At 41.0% G+C, this 15,379-nt stretch overlaps 1 protein-coding gene across 4 annotated transcripts in view; it reads left to right on the top strand.

Annotated features, from left to right (window-relative positions):
• The window catches only part of TBX15 (T-box transcription factor 15), a 104,576-nt gene that overhangs the window by 29,900 nt on the left and 59,297 nt on the right, over positions 1-15,379 (top strand). The window contains exon 1 of one of the 4 annotated variants that reach the window (XM_044749342.2): positions 10,893-10,963. The exons of the other annotated variants lie outside the window; for them this stretch is intronic. The gene's annotated coding sequence lies outside the window, so the exon portion shown is untranslated. Of the gene's footprint in view, positions 1-10,892; positions 10,964-15,379 lie in introns of those variants that run through there. 4 annotated transcript variants of the gene reach the window in all.

Genomic DNA, 15,379 nt, shown 5'->3' with positions numbered 1-15,379 from the left:
CTCCTCTAATCTGGAACAGTTTCTCAGCCTTTCTTTGTCTTTCTTGACCTTGTTATTTTTTGATGTGCACAGGCCAGTTATTTTGTAGACTGTCTCTAAATTTGAGTTTGTCAAATGTTCCCTTATGTTTAGATTCAGGTTATTAATTTTTGTTAGGAATACCACAGAAGTGATGTGTCCTTCTTCAGTGCACCATAGCAAAAGCACATGGTAATGGTTTATTGGAATTTTGGTGATGCGAACTTTCTTTTTGAGTAGACATCACCCAGCTGCGCTTTGCTCCCCTGTCTTTTTGTTCTCAGTTTTGTTGAGATACAATTGACATTTAACATCATGTAAGTTTAAGGTATACAACATGATGATTCAATGTATGTATATATTGTGAAATGATTACCATGATAAGGTAGTTAATGCATCTAACTTGGTGATGTTAACTTTGATCACTTGGTTACGGTAGTGTCAACCAATTCTCTCCAATGTAAAGTTAATTTGTTCTACTTTGAAGTTAATCAATAATTGATGGAGAGATATTTGGAGAATGTCTGTTGTTGCTAATCAAACTTTCACTCACTTGTTTTAGCATCCACTGATGATTTTCTTTTCATTTTTATGTAGTTTGAAATATTTTAAAATTTCTCTTGAGATTTCTTCTTTGATCTATATGTTATTTGAAGTGTGTTGTTTACTTTCAAAGTATTTTGGGATTTTCCAGTTATCTTTCTGTTGCTTTCCAGTTTAATTCCACTGTGGTCTGAGAGCAGACATTGTATGACTTTTGTTCTCTTAAACTTGTTAAGATGTGTTTTATGACCCAGAATGTGTTCTATCTTGGTGAATGTTCCATGTGAACTTGAGAAGAATGTGTTTTCTGCTGTTGTTGGATGAAGTAGTCTATAGATATTAATATATCCAGTTGATCAATGGTGTTGTTGAGTTTAATTATGTCCTTACTGATTTTTTGCCTGCTGGATCTGTCCCTTTCTGATAGAGGGGTGCTGAACTCACCAACTATGATAGTGGATTCATCTATTTCTCCTTGTAGTTCTATCAAATTTTGCCTTACGTATTTTGACGCTCTGCTGTTAAGCACATACACATTAAGGACTGTTATATCTTCTTGAAGTATTGACCCCTTTGTCATTATGTAATTACCCTCTTAATCCCTGATAACTTTCCTTGTTCTGAAATCTGCCAAGTTTGAAATTAACATAGCTACTCCTGCTTTCTTTTGACTGTTGTTAGAATGGTATATTTTTTCCCATCTATTTACTTTTAATCTATATGTTTCTTTATGTTAAGTGGGTTTCTTATAGACAACATATAGTTGGGTCTATTTTTTTCATTCACTCTGACAATCTCTATCTTTTAATTGGTATAACATATATATAGCATATATATATATGCTTGTGTGTATGCTTATATATATATTTATGAATCTGCATATATACACATATAAGCATACATAAATATATAAGCATACATAATCAAATACATTGTTGCTATTATCTTCAATAAACTATTATCTGTTAGATGAATTAATAAGAAAAATAAAACTTTTTATTTTATGTTCACTTCCAGTGCTTTTCCTTTTTTTATGCAGATCTGAGTTTCTGACCTATATCATTTTCTTTCCCTCTGAAGAACTTTTTTTACAAAGCAGGTGTACTGGCAACAAATTCCCTCAATTTTTTTTTATCAGAGAAACTATTTTTCCTTCACTTTTGAGGGATAATTTTGTAGGGTACAAAATTCTAGGTTGGTTGTTTTTTCCTCTCAACAGTTTAAATATTTCACTCGTTCTCTTCTTGCTTGCATGGTTTCTGAAGAAAAATCAGAAGTAATTCTTAGTTTTGCTCCTCTATAGGTAAGATTTTTTTTCTTCTGGCTTCTTTCAAGATTTTTTCTTTATCTTTGATTTTCAGAAGTTTGAGTATGATGTGTCCAAGAATAGATTTGTTTGTTTGTTTGTTTGTTTTGCCATTTTTCCTCCTTAATGTTCTCTGTTTCCTGGATCCATAGTTTGGTGTCTGACCTTAATTTGGGGGAAATTCTCAGTCAGTATGGCTTCAAACATTGCTTATATTCCTCTTTTCTCCTTCTTGTATTCCTATTATGGTGTGTGTTACATCTTTTGTAGTTGTCCTGCTGTTCTTGGATATTCTGTTCTGTTTTTTTTCAGTCTTTTCTCTCTTTGAGTTTGTTTTAGAAGTTCCTGTTGTCACATCCTCAAGTTCTGAGATTCTTTCCTGAGCCTCGTCCAGTCTACTAATGAGCCCATCAAAAGCATTCCCTATTTTTGTTACAGGATGTTTGACCTCTAGCATTTCTTTTTGATTCTTTATTAGAGTGCTTATCTCTCTGCATACATTATCCATCTTTTCTTTCATGTTGTCCACTTTTTCCATTAGAGCCCTTAGTGTATTAATCATAGTTGTTTTAAGTTTCTGGTCTGATAATTCTAACATTCTTGTCATATCTGATTCTGGTTCTGATGCTTGTTCAGTCTCTTCAAACTGTTTTTTTTTTGCCTTTAATATGCCTTGTAATTTTCTGTTAAAATCTGAACATGGTGTTCTAAGGAAAGGAACTGTAGTAAATAGGCTTCTGGTGATGTGATGGTAAGGTATGGAGGGAGAGGAAGTGTTCTATAGTCTTATGATTAGGGCACAGGTGAGCTGGTGCTTCTGGACTGTAAACTGTACCAGTGCTCTTCAGTTTTCTCTTCCCTCCCATTTAGGTGGCTAGAGGGTGCTGAAGTTTGGTATGTCCCTTCCCAAGGTAGGTTAGGCTCTAGTAAATAGTTTCTTCTGAGGGCAGGCCTTGTTGAGAAGAGAATGTTCTGGAACATTTCAAAATTGTTCTTTTATCCCCTCCCCCTACTGGAAGCATGAGGGGACTTTTCTCTAATATTCGCTATGAAGAGCTCCTGGAGGTAAAGCTCACAAAAGCATGGGGGCCCCCCCTCTGACTTGGTTTTCCTGGAGTTTTTCTCTTTCAGACTTGTCCACTAAGCCTCAAGTAATTTGTCAGTTACAGTTTAGGTTTTCCTACCCTGGCACTCATTCCTGCAGAGGTTTGTGCCCATGGGTTTCTGCTTGGGTAAGCTGTGATTCTCAATATCTACCTGTCTCCCCAATTTTGTGGGGAGTGGTTTGTCTTGTGACCTCATTTCTCTGACATATCTAAGAAGAGTTGCTGGTTTTTCAGTTTGTTTAGGTTTTTACTTCTTACAATGGAGTGACAACTTCTAAGCTCCTTACATGCTGGACCAGAAACTGGAAGTCCGTTGATGATGGTATTTTTATCTCCATCATTTCTTCTGTATTTATTAGTTGACCTTCTATTGTATGGAAGAGCTTTGCTTTTTTATTAATTAATTTAAAAATATTTATTCAAATGGACTCATGGACTCATGGGTTCCTATTTTATTTAATGGCTACTAATCTGTTCTTATCATTATTTATTTTGATACTCAAATCACTCCTGTTTGTACAGTGAAAGTCTTTTCAAATTAGCTCCTCTGTGCTTTGACATGTTCCTTTTATTCTCTGAGTACATTCTTACTTTCTGATATAATAAGATGTTCCAGGCTTGTCTTGTACTTTTCCTGCCCCAGCCTTAGAACAATATGATTAAATTTTAATTCATTAGCTGTTTTATTTTGGGAGGAGGTTATTCTCCCTGAGGGTAGAGTTTGGATTCCTTGTGGAAAGTCAACTGTCTGGATGTTATTTGTTGTTTTCACATACTATGCAGCATATTGTCTCTGTAAAGTCATTAGCATTTCCTGTGAAAAGGTGTCATCAGTTAGTCTTATCTGAATCCATTGTTCTCCTTTGGTTTGGCATTTAAATCCAGCATGTGATTCACAAATATGCACTGATGTATCATTTTGATTTAGGTAATTGATTTATCTGGGTATGTTTGTTAAGAACTGCAATAAACCCCTCGGTTAACTTGATATTATTCTGTCTAGTGATGGTTGGTTCTGTGCTTAGCCCTTATTGATTCTTTAAAGCATAAAATATGGTCGCTGCTCCCAAGAAGTTTATAATCAAGTAGGGAAGAAAAGAAGAGCATTCAAGAAGCCATGACAAATAGACATGAAAGAATGTAAATTGTCACCACAGCATTATATGAGTGTCAACAGTAAGTCTGTACTAGTTGTGAGGAGGAGGTTATGGATGAGGTTGGAGAAGGCAGGAAAGACCCCATAGCTCGAAACCATCAGGACAGGAGATCTTTGCAGACCTAGAATGAACTCTATGTGCATTTACCTCGCCTGGAAAGATGAACTGTTTTATAGATGACCTTTTACACCTGGGCTGTAAATCTCAATGTTTCCATACACAAGCATTTCTTGGAGCCTAGAATAGGGTTATGGAGTTGAAGCAGGAGAGCATGACCTTGTGTGGTTCTCTGCCTTTTTTCATTCCCTGATTGTCCTAGAGCAGAGAGCTCATACTCTTTGTAAAGTTGCTTGTGAGCTGTGTTTCCAGACTCTCACAGAAAGAGTATCACCTAGCAGACACCATGCCAGGTTTTTTTTCTGATCTAACATTTTATATTTCCAACTGTCTACACTCTATATGTTATAAATGCCTTGGGGCAGGGCTCTGCATTATACTTGTTGGCATCCCTCATTGTATGTGCTTAGTAATTATTCATCGATTGATTATTTTTCTGAAACAACTCTGATTGCTTTGGGATGTGTGAGATGGGAGATATAGTGATGAGATTTGTTGTCTCAGGTAAATATACAGATTTTGCTGTGTTAGCTTAACCTCATGGCCCTTGAATGGCTCTAGATTTTTCCTGGTAGACGCAAGATCACTATAGTAGTTCCAGACCTTACTTTTCCTAAACATCATTTTTTTTTCTAAACTACATTATTCCTTATTTAAAAAGCAGATGGCCTTTGAAAAGTCTCTTTTAAGTAAAAATAAAACCATGACCTAGATGATCTCCAATGTTGAGTTGTAGGCAAACTTAGGGCAAGGGAGGCCTTCCTGGAAACCCTAAAATGACACCATGGAAGTGACTTCTATACTGTCCATGAAGATAGCTTCTTGGAAGATGGCTTGCATTCTTCATACTCCCTTCTTTGGCCTTAATCTAGGGCCTGATGAAGCCTGAAGCTTGGTGTCTTGTAATTCTTCCAGCCAAGGAGGTGCTTGAGATTTTGCTCTCTTAATGGTAGGAGTGGGTTCTGGTAGAACTTGAAGGCTATAGTGAATAAAGACCTATCAAATGATGCAGTACTTCCAGCTGGGATGCCTGTGTACATCAATTGTGGAGACCAATAGTTGGATTAAGGGAACCCCTCAACCTGAAATGAATATCAGCTTGAGTTATTAAGCCCAAAAATATTTCCTGTCTTTGAGATTTGCTGGTAGGCCAGGCTTGCCTTGAGTTAAAGGGTCAGGTTTTCCCGTAAGCACTTGAGCTCTCTTGCTATTTTGGGTAATCACCTTCTTATACACATATGCTTAATCAGAAGCTGGAGCATAGTGAGTTTTGTCAACTTTGTTCTGGGCTACGTTAGGAACTCTTCCTCGATCAAGTGAACACTCTTGATGAGTTTGCCCCCTTTTTTGGTCATGTTGTAGAGCTTTTGATTAGACATTGTTGTATGTAATCCATCCCCATGTTAACAGGCATTCCTCCAAGTGAGGACAAGATCTGGCCCGTGGTGGTTGATGGCTCTCCCCTGGGATCTCCTGGGGACTGGCTGGTGCTTTTAGAACTGCCATGTGCCTTGATCTTAATTTATCTGTTGTATTCAATATCATTGGAAGCCCGGAAAAGGCCAAATACCTGACCTCTGTTCCAGGGTTGTGATACTGCACCCATTCCAAACTTTCTTTGATCCTTACTTTGGCAAGCCAAGTAGGGGAACTCCTTAGCTTGCTTTGGTCCCCAAAGATTCATCTGACTTTGTTGATTTGTGACATTTAGTGTTCAAGTTACAGTTTGATTTGATTGCAAATTGGAGAAAAAGAAGGCTTTGACAGTCTACTGAAAAGTAGCTGATCAGACTGATGGTCTCCCAAGTGTCTACATGAAGATTAGTGTTCTTCCCAGTCACTACCTGGCTGTAATGTGACAATTCTTGAGGTATAGAACATTGGGCTTTATTTGGTCTTCCTGGTTATAGAACTTAGAAGGTGGGCAATGGTCACTGTAGACAGCTTATGATATTCAGGTTCAGTCTACTGCCACTCCAAATAAAGACAATTCCTTGGCCCTGTTAATTTTAGAATGTTTATTTAGAAGAAACCCAGATCAGCTGAAATGATGTCTACTTTTGTAAGGGGTGAGAAAATAATCGCTAATATTCATTAAAAATTTCCTGTAGGGCCGGCCCAGTGGCACAGCGTTTAAGTTCGCACGTTCCACTTCTCAGGGGTCCGGGGTTCGCCAGTTCGGATCCCGGGTGTGGACATGGTACTGCTTGGCACACCATGCTGTGGTAGGTGTCCCACATATAAAGTAGAGGAAGATGGGCATGATGTTAGCTCAGGGCCAGGCTTCCTCAGCGAAAAAGAGGAGGACTGGCAGTAGTTAGCTCAGGGCTAATCTTCCTTAAAAAAAAAAAACATTAAAAATAAATTTCATGTAGTGAAGAGGAGAATTGTTGACTTTCTTGAGCATGGAGGTTAATAAACAAAAAAAAGAAAGAAAGAAACTCGAAACAACCCTGTGTGTAAAATATTAGTGCTGGGTTACAAAGACATGGGTTTCAGATAATTCCCATTTGTGTAACATTATGCATATTTTAGGCACACGGCCTTTCTTGCGTGTCTTCCATTCCCATCTGAAATCTTATTGTGTGAACTGTGAAATAATGAAACTGGATTTTAAAATGTGTTTTATAATTAGAATAACGGCCTTAATGAATTTTGTCACAAAATCAAGTCTTAAAGAGAATACTCTCAGCTGGCCACAGGCCAGAAACTAGTCCTTGCAATGTGGAAAAATGTCAGGATTGGGTCGATATATTTTTTAAAACATGAAACGCCTCCCTTTTCTTCAGCCTCCTTTTGTGGCTGCTTTCTCGATTTCTATACTGCCTTAAGAGGCCTGAGCTGAGGGTAGGTCTAAATATGGGACCCACCAATCCTTCAAGTGCTGAAGACCTTTTCCTTTTGGTTTGCTACACTTTGTTTTTTGAGACAGCTGAATTTCAAATAAAAGGAGTACTTGATTTCTGTCTTTTGGGGGCTCTAGTGCGGGTTCTTGGCCAAAGAAAAAGTCCTTGTCAGCCTTTCTGGAGCCTGAGCAGATATGATTCTATTTGACGAGCCTCCTATGGCTAGCCCCCTTAGGATGTTCAGCCCTGCTTCACTTGGGGGCCCAGTCTAGGCATTTGTGGGTGTTTTTTTGCTTTGTTTTGTTTTGTTTTTGTAGGAAGATTAGCCCTGAGCTAACTGCTGCCTATCCTCCTCTTTTTGTTGAGGAAGCCTGGCCCTGAGCTAACATCCGTTCCCATCTTCCTCTACTTTATACGTGGGACGCCTACCACAGCATGGCGTGCCAAGCAGTACCATGTCCACACCCGAGATCCGAACTGGCGAACCCCGGGCCGCCGAGAAGCAGAACATGCGAACTTAACCGCTGGGCCACCAGGCCGGCCCCACGTGGGTGTTTAAGGCTATGTTAAGGTAGGCTGCCCAGGAGACAGAGGGATTAAACACCTGGAACTGATGGTTGGCTCCAGGATTGTAAAAAGTCTTATAAAAAGAGTGGGCCTAAGATTGTTGCCTCTCAGTGAGGGCCCTAGGTGAGAAGAGAACTCACACTTATAATAATTGAAAATTGAGAATCTTGGTTTCAATCTGAAGACGTGGTTGGTCTTAAGCACAGAAAACCACTTTTTTTTCTTCTTCTTCTCCCCAAAGATCCCCAATACATATTCGTATATTCTAGTTGTAGATCCTTCTGGTTGTGCTGTGTGGGATGCGTTATCAGGATGGCCTTATGAGCAGGGCCATGTCTGCCCCCAGGATCCAAACCAGTGAAATCCCAGGCCGCCAAAGGGGAGCATGTGAACGTAAACACTCGGCCACGGGGCCGGCCCCCAGAAAACCATGTTTTAGAAAAATTGCACTCCTTTTTGTATACTTGTGTCATCTTCTACTCTGGTCTTATATTCCTGTGAGCTGAAGGCATTGCTAGAGTCACATTCAGATTTCCACCACTGCTGGGGACAGGGTCCTCTCATACTTGCAGCAGAGATGGCACAGGGAAGAGAGAGAATGTTGTAGGGGCTGTAGGTCTGGAGGAGCAGTGAGGCCCATGTAGAGACAGGGGGCACTGACATCAAACTGGTGACCTTCGGAGTATGTGGTACAAATTGGCAGGGATGGGAGCAGGAAGCAATTTTGGCCCAGCTCGATGGTGACCTTTAGGTTTTACCACCCAGGATCTGGAACAATGGGGTGTTGCAACCAAGGCCATGAGGCTGAGCAGAAAATGGCACCTGTGGTTGCAGCAGGTGAACTTTAATGACTGCCAAGGAGAGCTTGAGAGCCATTTGGAGACCCTGCCAGCCAGAGGGGGAGGACCAGGGCCTGGGATTCCACAGATCTCCTGCCCTGGGCTCAGAGCCAACGACTGTTATTATTGTTACTCAAAACCCCTCCAGTGGCCTTTCTCCAGCTGGGAGAAGTAAGAGTGACACAGGTTACTCCTATTCCTTACCAGAGATGACATGCCTGCTTCTTATTCTAGGGAACTGCGTGTTACCAGTTGCCTGTGTGTAGAACTCCACAGAACTCAGCGGAGGACTCTAGTAAGAATTTAGGATACCAAGCCAGCTGGGGACGATAAACCTCTTCCCCATTCTTTTGTTATTCTTCTGACAGCTGGACTTTGGACATTTCTAGGCTTTCATTAAGGAGAATCTTTTATCTGCTATCAAGGAAATTTATTCCCAACTAGGTGTTTTGTGACATTACTGATGTAGCTTTTTCCCTAGTCATTTGTTTTCTGGAGTAGTCTGTTCTTATTCTATATAGCTAGACAGCATCTGAATAGTACAATGATCCTATCTGTTCCTAACAGTTTAAATTTGTTGCAGTATGAAAATTGCTCATGTGTGTTGCTTTTTGGGGCCATAAAGATCAGCGCCTATTCAGAGTGCTACGCTGACATGCTGGGCTTTCCTGTTTTTACTGCCTCATTTGGCAAAGAACCAAAGTCACATGCTGATGTTGAGACTGATCCACCTGCTCCTCCAATGAGAAATATGAAGCACGTTGTGCTTTCATACCAGCAAGCTTTGAGAAATTAAAGGTGTTCTTTTTCTTATTTTTCTTAGTAATGGTATTTGAACTCTGTCCAGTATTCTGATTAAAGCTTACCTGTTGGAAAATGGTGAGGGGCAGGCCTATGGTTAGCAAGGTATGAGTATCAGATATTCATTTTAAAAAAACAAAACAGTAACAGCAAAACCACATCAGAGGTCCTGCAGCTCAGGCCAGTGCCACTTGAACAAGCTTCTCTGGAAGGCCTCAGTGTGGCTCTCTCTGTTTGGAATTTGCTCTGAGGGAAAGTGCTTATATATTTTCTTCTGCTGCCATTGGCAGATACTTCAATGGTTCAACATGACTCCGGTCCTCATTTAAACTATGTTTACGGTAAAAAATGAGACCACATCGTATGGGCTTCTGCTCGAAGGATGCATGAAGAGAGAGGTCCACTTTATGCCCATAGGTCTTTGCTCTGCATTAACCAACTTCATCTTGAGTCCTTCATCCTCAATCCTTTCTTTATCCCCTTCCAGTGGAGAACAAGTCAGACATGGGCCTGTCTTGATCAGGCCACAGGCCTCAAATCAGCAAAAGAATCTCTCCTTCACAAGCCACAGGTGCCCAGACCCCCAGGCTGTGTGACAGTGACTGTGGAGGGGTACTTTCTGTTTCTGTCCTCTAAGAGCAGTCCTTTAAAATTCTTTTGAAGTCATGACACTTCTTCCTTCACCCTCCCTATTCATTCCTTCTGGTTGTGCCATGTGGCTAGAATGTGCCAAATTAAAAAGTGAAGTATTTTAGTGTGTGCTTATGATAAGGGATGGTTTTTCAAGCCAGAAATTAGGCTATTATCTCCTATCTATATATTTTAAATGCAAATGTATTTCAAGGACCACAGAATGGACTATTTGAAATTAGGACAGTCTTAGAGAATCTGGGTTGGGTGTTGCTACAACTATAGGACACATAGAAGTTTAAGACCATTGCTGCCTTGAGGTTCTTTGGAGACTTCGTGAAACTTACTGAGAGATCTGGAGCCAGCCTGAATTGTGGATCATGGTTTCAAAGCGTCTGTGCTTTCCTCTCATCTGTTGCCAGTTCTCAGGGTCCTGGTGATGGAGACCACCTTGAGCCACTGAACCAGTGCTGACTGAGAGGCAGAAAACGTAGCAGCTGCTCCTGTTACCCTCAGACTCAAAGGCCTCGGCTTAGGGCTTCACTGTCAGGTCCCTGCCAAGGCCTTTGGCTTTCTTGAATAACTTGATCACCCACTGATGTTTCAAGGCTGGGTGCTCCCCAGCTGGAACCCTGAAAATGCTTGCGTGGCATCCCTAGAGAAGAGAACTAACTTGAAAGAAACTCCCACAAAGTAAATCACCAGGACCAGATGGTTTTCGTCCAAGAGTTGGGGAAGGAAATGAAGTGTGAAATAGCACAGATACTGATGAAGACATTAATTCTCTATTAAAACCACAACTGTGTCAGAGCAGAGGAAGTTTGCTAACATGATGACCTTATTGCTAGAGAAGAGAGATTAGTGGCCTAGCTACGGCCTCCAGAAAACCTGGTCTACTTGGAAAGAATGACATAAAATATGAACAATGACATGATATCTTTTATTCCCTTAAAGCAGGTACGAGGGACAACATGGTGATTCATGCATGGTGGCATTTCAGTAGATACCTTGTAAAGAAAATGATAGCAAACAGGTAAGATGCAGGCTGCTATCCCCTACTCCTTTGCCCATGGCAGACATCACTAATTGATCTGGTACTCTTCCCTCTAAGCCTAGATTGGGCCTCATCCTCCCCAATTTTGTCCTCTCAACTGCCATAGTCTAATGACCAGTGTTGACATATGTTTAAACTCATTTGCCCCCCCTTGCCTAAGAGGATGTATTTTATCATGGACGATATTGGCTCACTATTAAATTGTAAATAATAAAAAGAAGGAAATCTGTCACAGGTAGTTTAGGTTAGGAGCATGATCAGAAACATGTCACATTCTTTCTTCTAAGGACTGAGTTAGCAGAACATTCATCTCCAGGGATAAATAGTTTTGTGAGAGCTGAATCCAGATGTGTAATTGCAACCTAAACCATGGTAGGGTCTTTCTGGAGGGAAGGGAAGTCACTTCCTCTGAGGTAACAAGCAGCGTGCTCCAGAAGTTCCTTTTAAGAAATGAGAAGCAATGGCAGTATCCTTCATTAGGCATTCCTTGTAGCTTTTAAAGAAAGTTGTAAACACTGTTGAGTCCTGCCACAACAGCCACTCTGGGGGCCAAAGGAGTGAGGTAGACTTTGAGAGAAGAGCTACACTGAGGCCCAGGGAGAAAAGAGACAGGAATGTTTGACGCTGGAGAAGCTGAGTAACTTTATGGAAAACCTGAGATTTCACTGGGAGTGGCCTTCATTTCACACTAAGGGAGCAGAAGGCCAGCTCTTCTGCAGGTCTGGGAATCCCATGGGCTTATGCACAAAACATTTTGCCATTGGATTGACCAAAGTCTCCTGTCACTGGTAAGATCAAAGCAGTTTGCCTAGCATTACTATCCTACAGCCTTGTGATCTCCATGTAGAGGAGTATGTGATAGAACAGATCTTCTGGAGTGGACTGAAGTCTGATCATTTAAGAGGGAATCTGCCTGCCTCATTAGGGGGATGAGCCATTTTGCTTGGTCGGTGAAAAGATGCTGTATACTTTGATCACCAGAGAACCAGAATATGGTAAACTGCACTTAGCTTGGGAAAGACTAATCGTACTGTGATTTCTCATGAATAATTCAGGATCTTGTCGTATCACAGGGTCGTTACTGGAGAGATGGGCAGGTGCTGTGGTTCATAGGCGATGGCAGCAATGATATGATGGGGTTCATTGGTCAGCCAACCTGAGTGTGAGTCCCCACTCCACCACTAGGTGCTCTGTGACCTTGGTCACATCTAGCGGAATCATAGGTCATGGAACAAGCTGCTGAGGAGGTCATTTTTTCTAGATCTTTTTTCCTCACAAGAGCCAGGGATTATCATCTCCATTTTAAAGATGAGGCGGTAGTTGCCCAGCAAGAGTAAATTAAGCGTGCACGATGGGGGAGGTGTGGATGAGTGAGAAGATGACTCAGGCTCCCAGCAAGCAGGTTTCTTACTTTGCCACTTGGTTTCGGAGTCTCAGTTTCCTCTCTTTATCGGCGCTGTAAAATCAGTATGGATTTACCACAGTGTTTAGAGCACAGGGAGAAATCTCTGTGGGTTAAATGGTTAAAGGGAGTGCTGATAAGTTAATTTCTAAGGCACTTTGTAGTCTGCAAAGTGCTTTCATCTGCATTATTGTACTCTGCTGAGGACTCTGAGTTGTGCGAGTAGTCGGATTCTTTGTCCACTTTCCCCAGATGCCTCAACTGAAACTCAGCAGGGTTAAAGGGCTTCCTCAAGCTCATGTCAAGGTCAGAACCAGGGCTCAAACTCCTGCCTTCTGATTCTGAATCCAGGGTTCCTTTCACCATAGAATGATAGATAATGGAGAGTTTACTCTATTTATCACCCACTTTAGTGACAGCAGAGTCTTCAGCATCATGGTGTGGTAAAAATAGACTGTGAGGGCAAGGAGGTTCTCGGGAGCAAACAAACTGAGCTCACCAAAATGTTCTCGCAGGCCGGCTCAGGTGCCGTGGCCTTTAGGAAAGCCTTGGCAGTCCTGCCGCGGGCAGCATCACCTACTCGCTGTGTCCAGCTTTCCCAGATAATAGGCACTGCCCTAGAGGACATGGGGCGGGGGAGGGTGTGGGGGTGGCAGGAGGATTTCTTCTGAGGTATGGGGACCACCGACCGACAGCACATCTCTGGTGAGGGGACTGGACTGTGTGTCCTGCAATAGCAAACTTGCTGTGTTTTTGACACACATAAGGAGGAACAGCTTGGTAAGCCTGGGGATCTTGTGCCACTGAGGTTTTTCTGAGAGCCAGCGTGAGGGAGAGCAAGACAGTAAGAAAGAGCAAAAGTAGCAAGGCCAAAAGAAAAGCCCCATTTTCATTCACTTAAAGATAATTTATAATCCCCCACTTCCAAAAATGATTTGATATGGATTATAGTTTTTAAAAACCCAACCGTTTATATATACATGTATATGGGGTTAAAATGAAGATAAATAGGACATAAGGAACCATACAGAGAAAGTTGGGTGTTCCCATGTGACCATTTAACATTCACAGAGAAACACAACCACTTTGTCTTCGTAAGGGAGACAAAGAATGCATTTTTATTAAGGTGCACCACTAGTATTCTGTGTCTTATCCTTTTGAATATTTCTCCCATTGGAAATATCTGGCTAAGGGGAAATACTTTACATTACAGTAGAACGGAACTTGGAAAATGGGTGTTTTTCCCACTTGAAGAAAACATATCGAACCAGTAGTTCTTGTCCTTTTAAAGTCACAGTTTCCCCATAAATGCCACACATTCTCTTCCCAGAAAAATGCAAGTTCTTACAAATTTGACTTATAGTTTTAGGTTACTTATAAACCCCCAAAGCCCATCCATTGACTTTAGATCAATAACCTCTTCATTTAAAACATTAGAAATTAATGTTTTGTGGAATAATTTTTCCTTTATAAAAAGATTCACTGCATGCAGTTGACATGATTGTAATTAAAATGTAGTTATAGAGCCAGTACAAAATATTATGATTTCTATGAAATTCCCTAGCCTATAACATTTGTATTTTAAATATGTGGTCATTGCACATTCACTCGTAGTTTTATCTTAGTCTTTTATTGGTTCTTTTAAAGGTGCTATATGGTGTATACTGCATTGTAATTTGTATGTGATAGCATGTGCAATATTTGGTAATAATAAGGAAAATCTACCTTCACTGTTAAATCCATTTTGATTACATCGTATATAAAGAATATGGTGTATAAAGTAATACTTTAATATATACAACAGCCCACACGCCATCGATAAGATCTCATCCTCCAGACTTGTGAATTCTTGTAAAAAATTACTTCCACATGTTCCTAAAACTACTTAAGATTTTTGACTGGTTGGTGGTCTATTGATTCTAAATATCTGACCTGTCAAAACGCCATCTTTAAACTCCAGTGATGCATAGAGGCTTGGAATTAGCTGGGGCTGAATTTATTACAGAACAAAGGGAGGTGATGATTAACACACCCATCTGAGCAGTAGGGGGGAAAATAATCCTTGAATGGATTAGATGCCATGATCCTAAAACCACATTCTCTGAGTGTTGGGTCCCTGCCCAGAAATGGGGAGAGGCCAAACACTGATGCCTTTTAAATGACAGGGTGTCTCCATAGGCCTCTGGTCAGGGACACTGGGGCAGAAAGTTGAGGGTCAGTTGGGAAAAAGCCTTTCTTTCTCCTGTGGTCTAGCAGAGTTGATGTCCTAGACCCCGTCTCTGTGCAGTAACCCTCAAAACTGACAGCCCACCTGATTAGTGTTACACGATTATCAGTCTACCTCTCCAGGGGAGATTATATTAAAGTGTAAATAAATGAGGTTTTATTTTGTTACCACTAACCAGGAATAACTTATAATTTTTTTTTAGAGTCTAGTAGGCTACTTTTAAGATTGGCATAGAGGCTGCCTAGAAGATGAAGTGAATTATGCACTGGCCCTCTAGAAGTCAAGAGTCATAGGCAGGCTCTCTCTATTCACTGGCAATATCTGGTAGATTCTGAGCACTCCCAGGATGTAATTCCAGGAAAATTTAACTTTTAAGAATAATCTGTGAACTGAACACTAAACCGTATTTTCTGGTTAAATTCCCCGCTATTCTCTCTTTCCTCTGCCATGTCTTGCAAGCTTTATAAGACGTATGGATTTTTAAAATAGCATTATATAATAGCGCTGATGGAGACTCAGTCTCTGAGAGAGGCCTCCAACAGATGGGTACCCTCCTGAGAAGGAAACAGATCATTAGGAAAGTCATTTTGACCCCCGTTCCCTGGGAGGAGGAGCACTTGAATCACAAGCCCAGGTGCTCAGGAAATCTCCTGTCACTCTGAGATGGGCTGGGACACAGTGCCATGTCCGAAGCTTCTAAATACAGTTCAGGCTGGGTCACCATGACAGATGCTGAACTGGCACCACTACCAGGATTGAAGTGGGA

Source organism: Equus asinus, chromosome 16, assembly GCF_041296235.1.
Source record: "Equus asinus isolate D_3611 breed Donkey chromosome 16, EquAss-T2T_v2, whole genome shotgun sequence".
NCBI lineage: Eukaryota > Metazoa > Chordata > Mammalia > Perissodactyla > Equidae > Equus > Equus asinus.
Note: the sequence above shows the minus strand (reverse complement) of the source record. Positions and strands in the feature narration are given on the sequence as shown.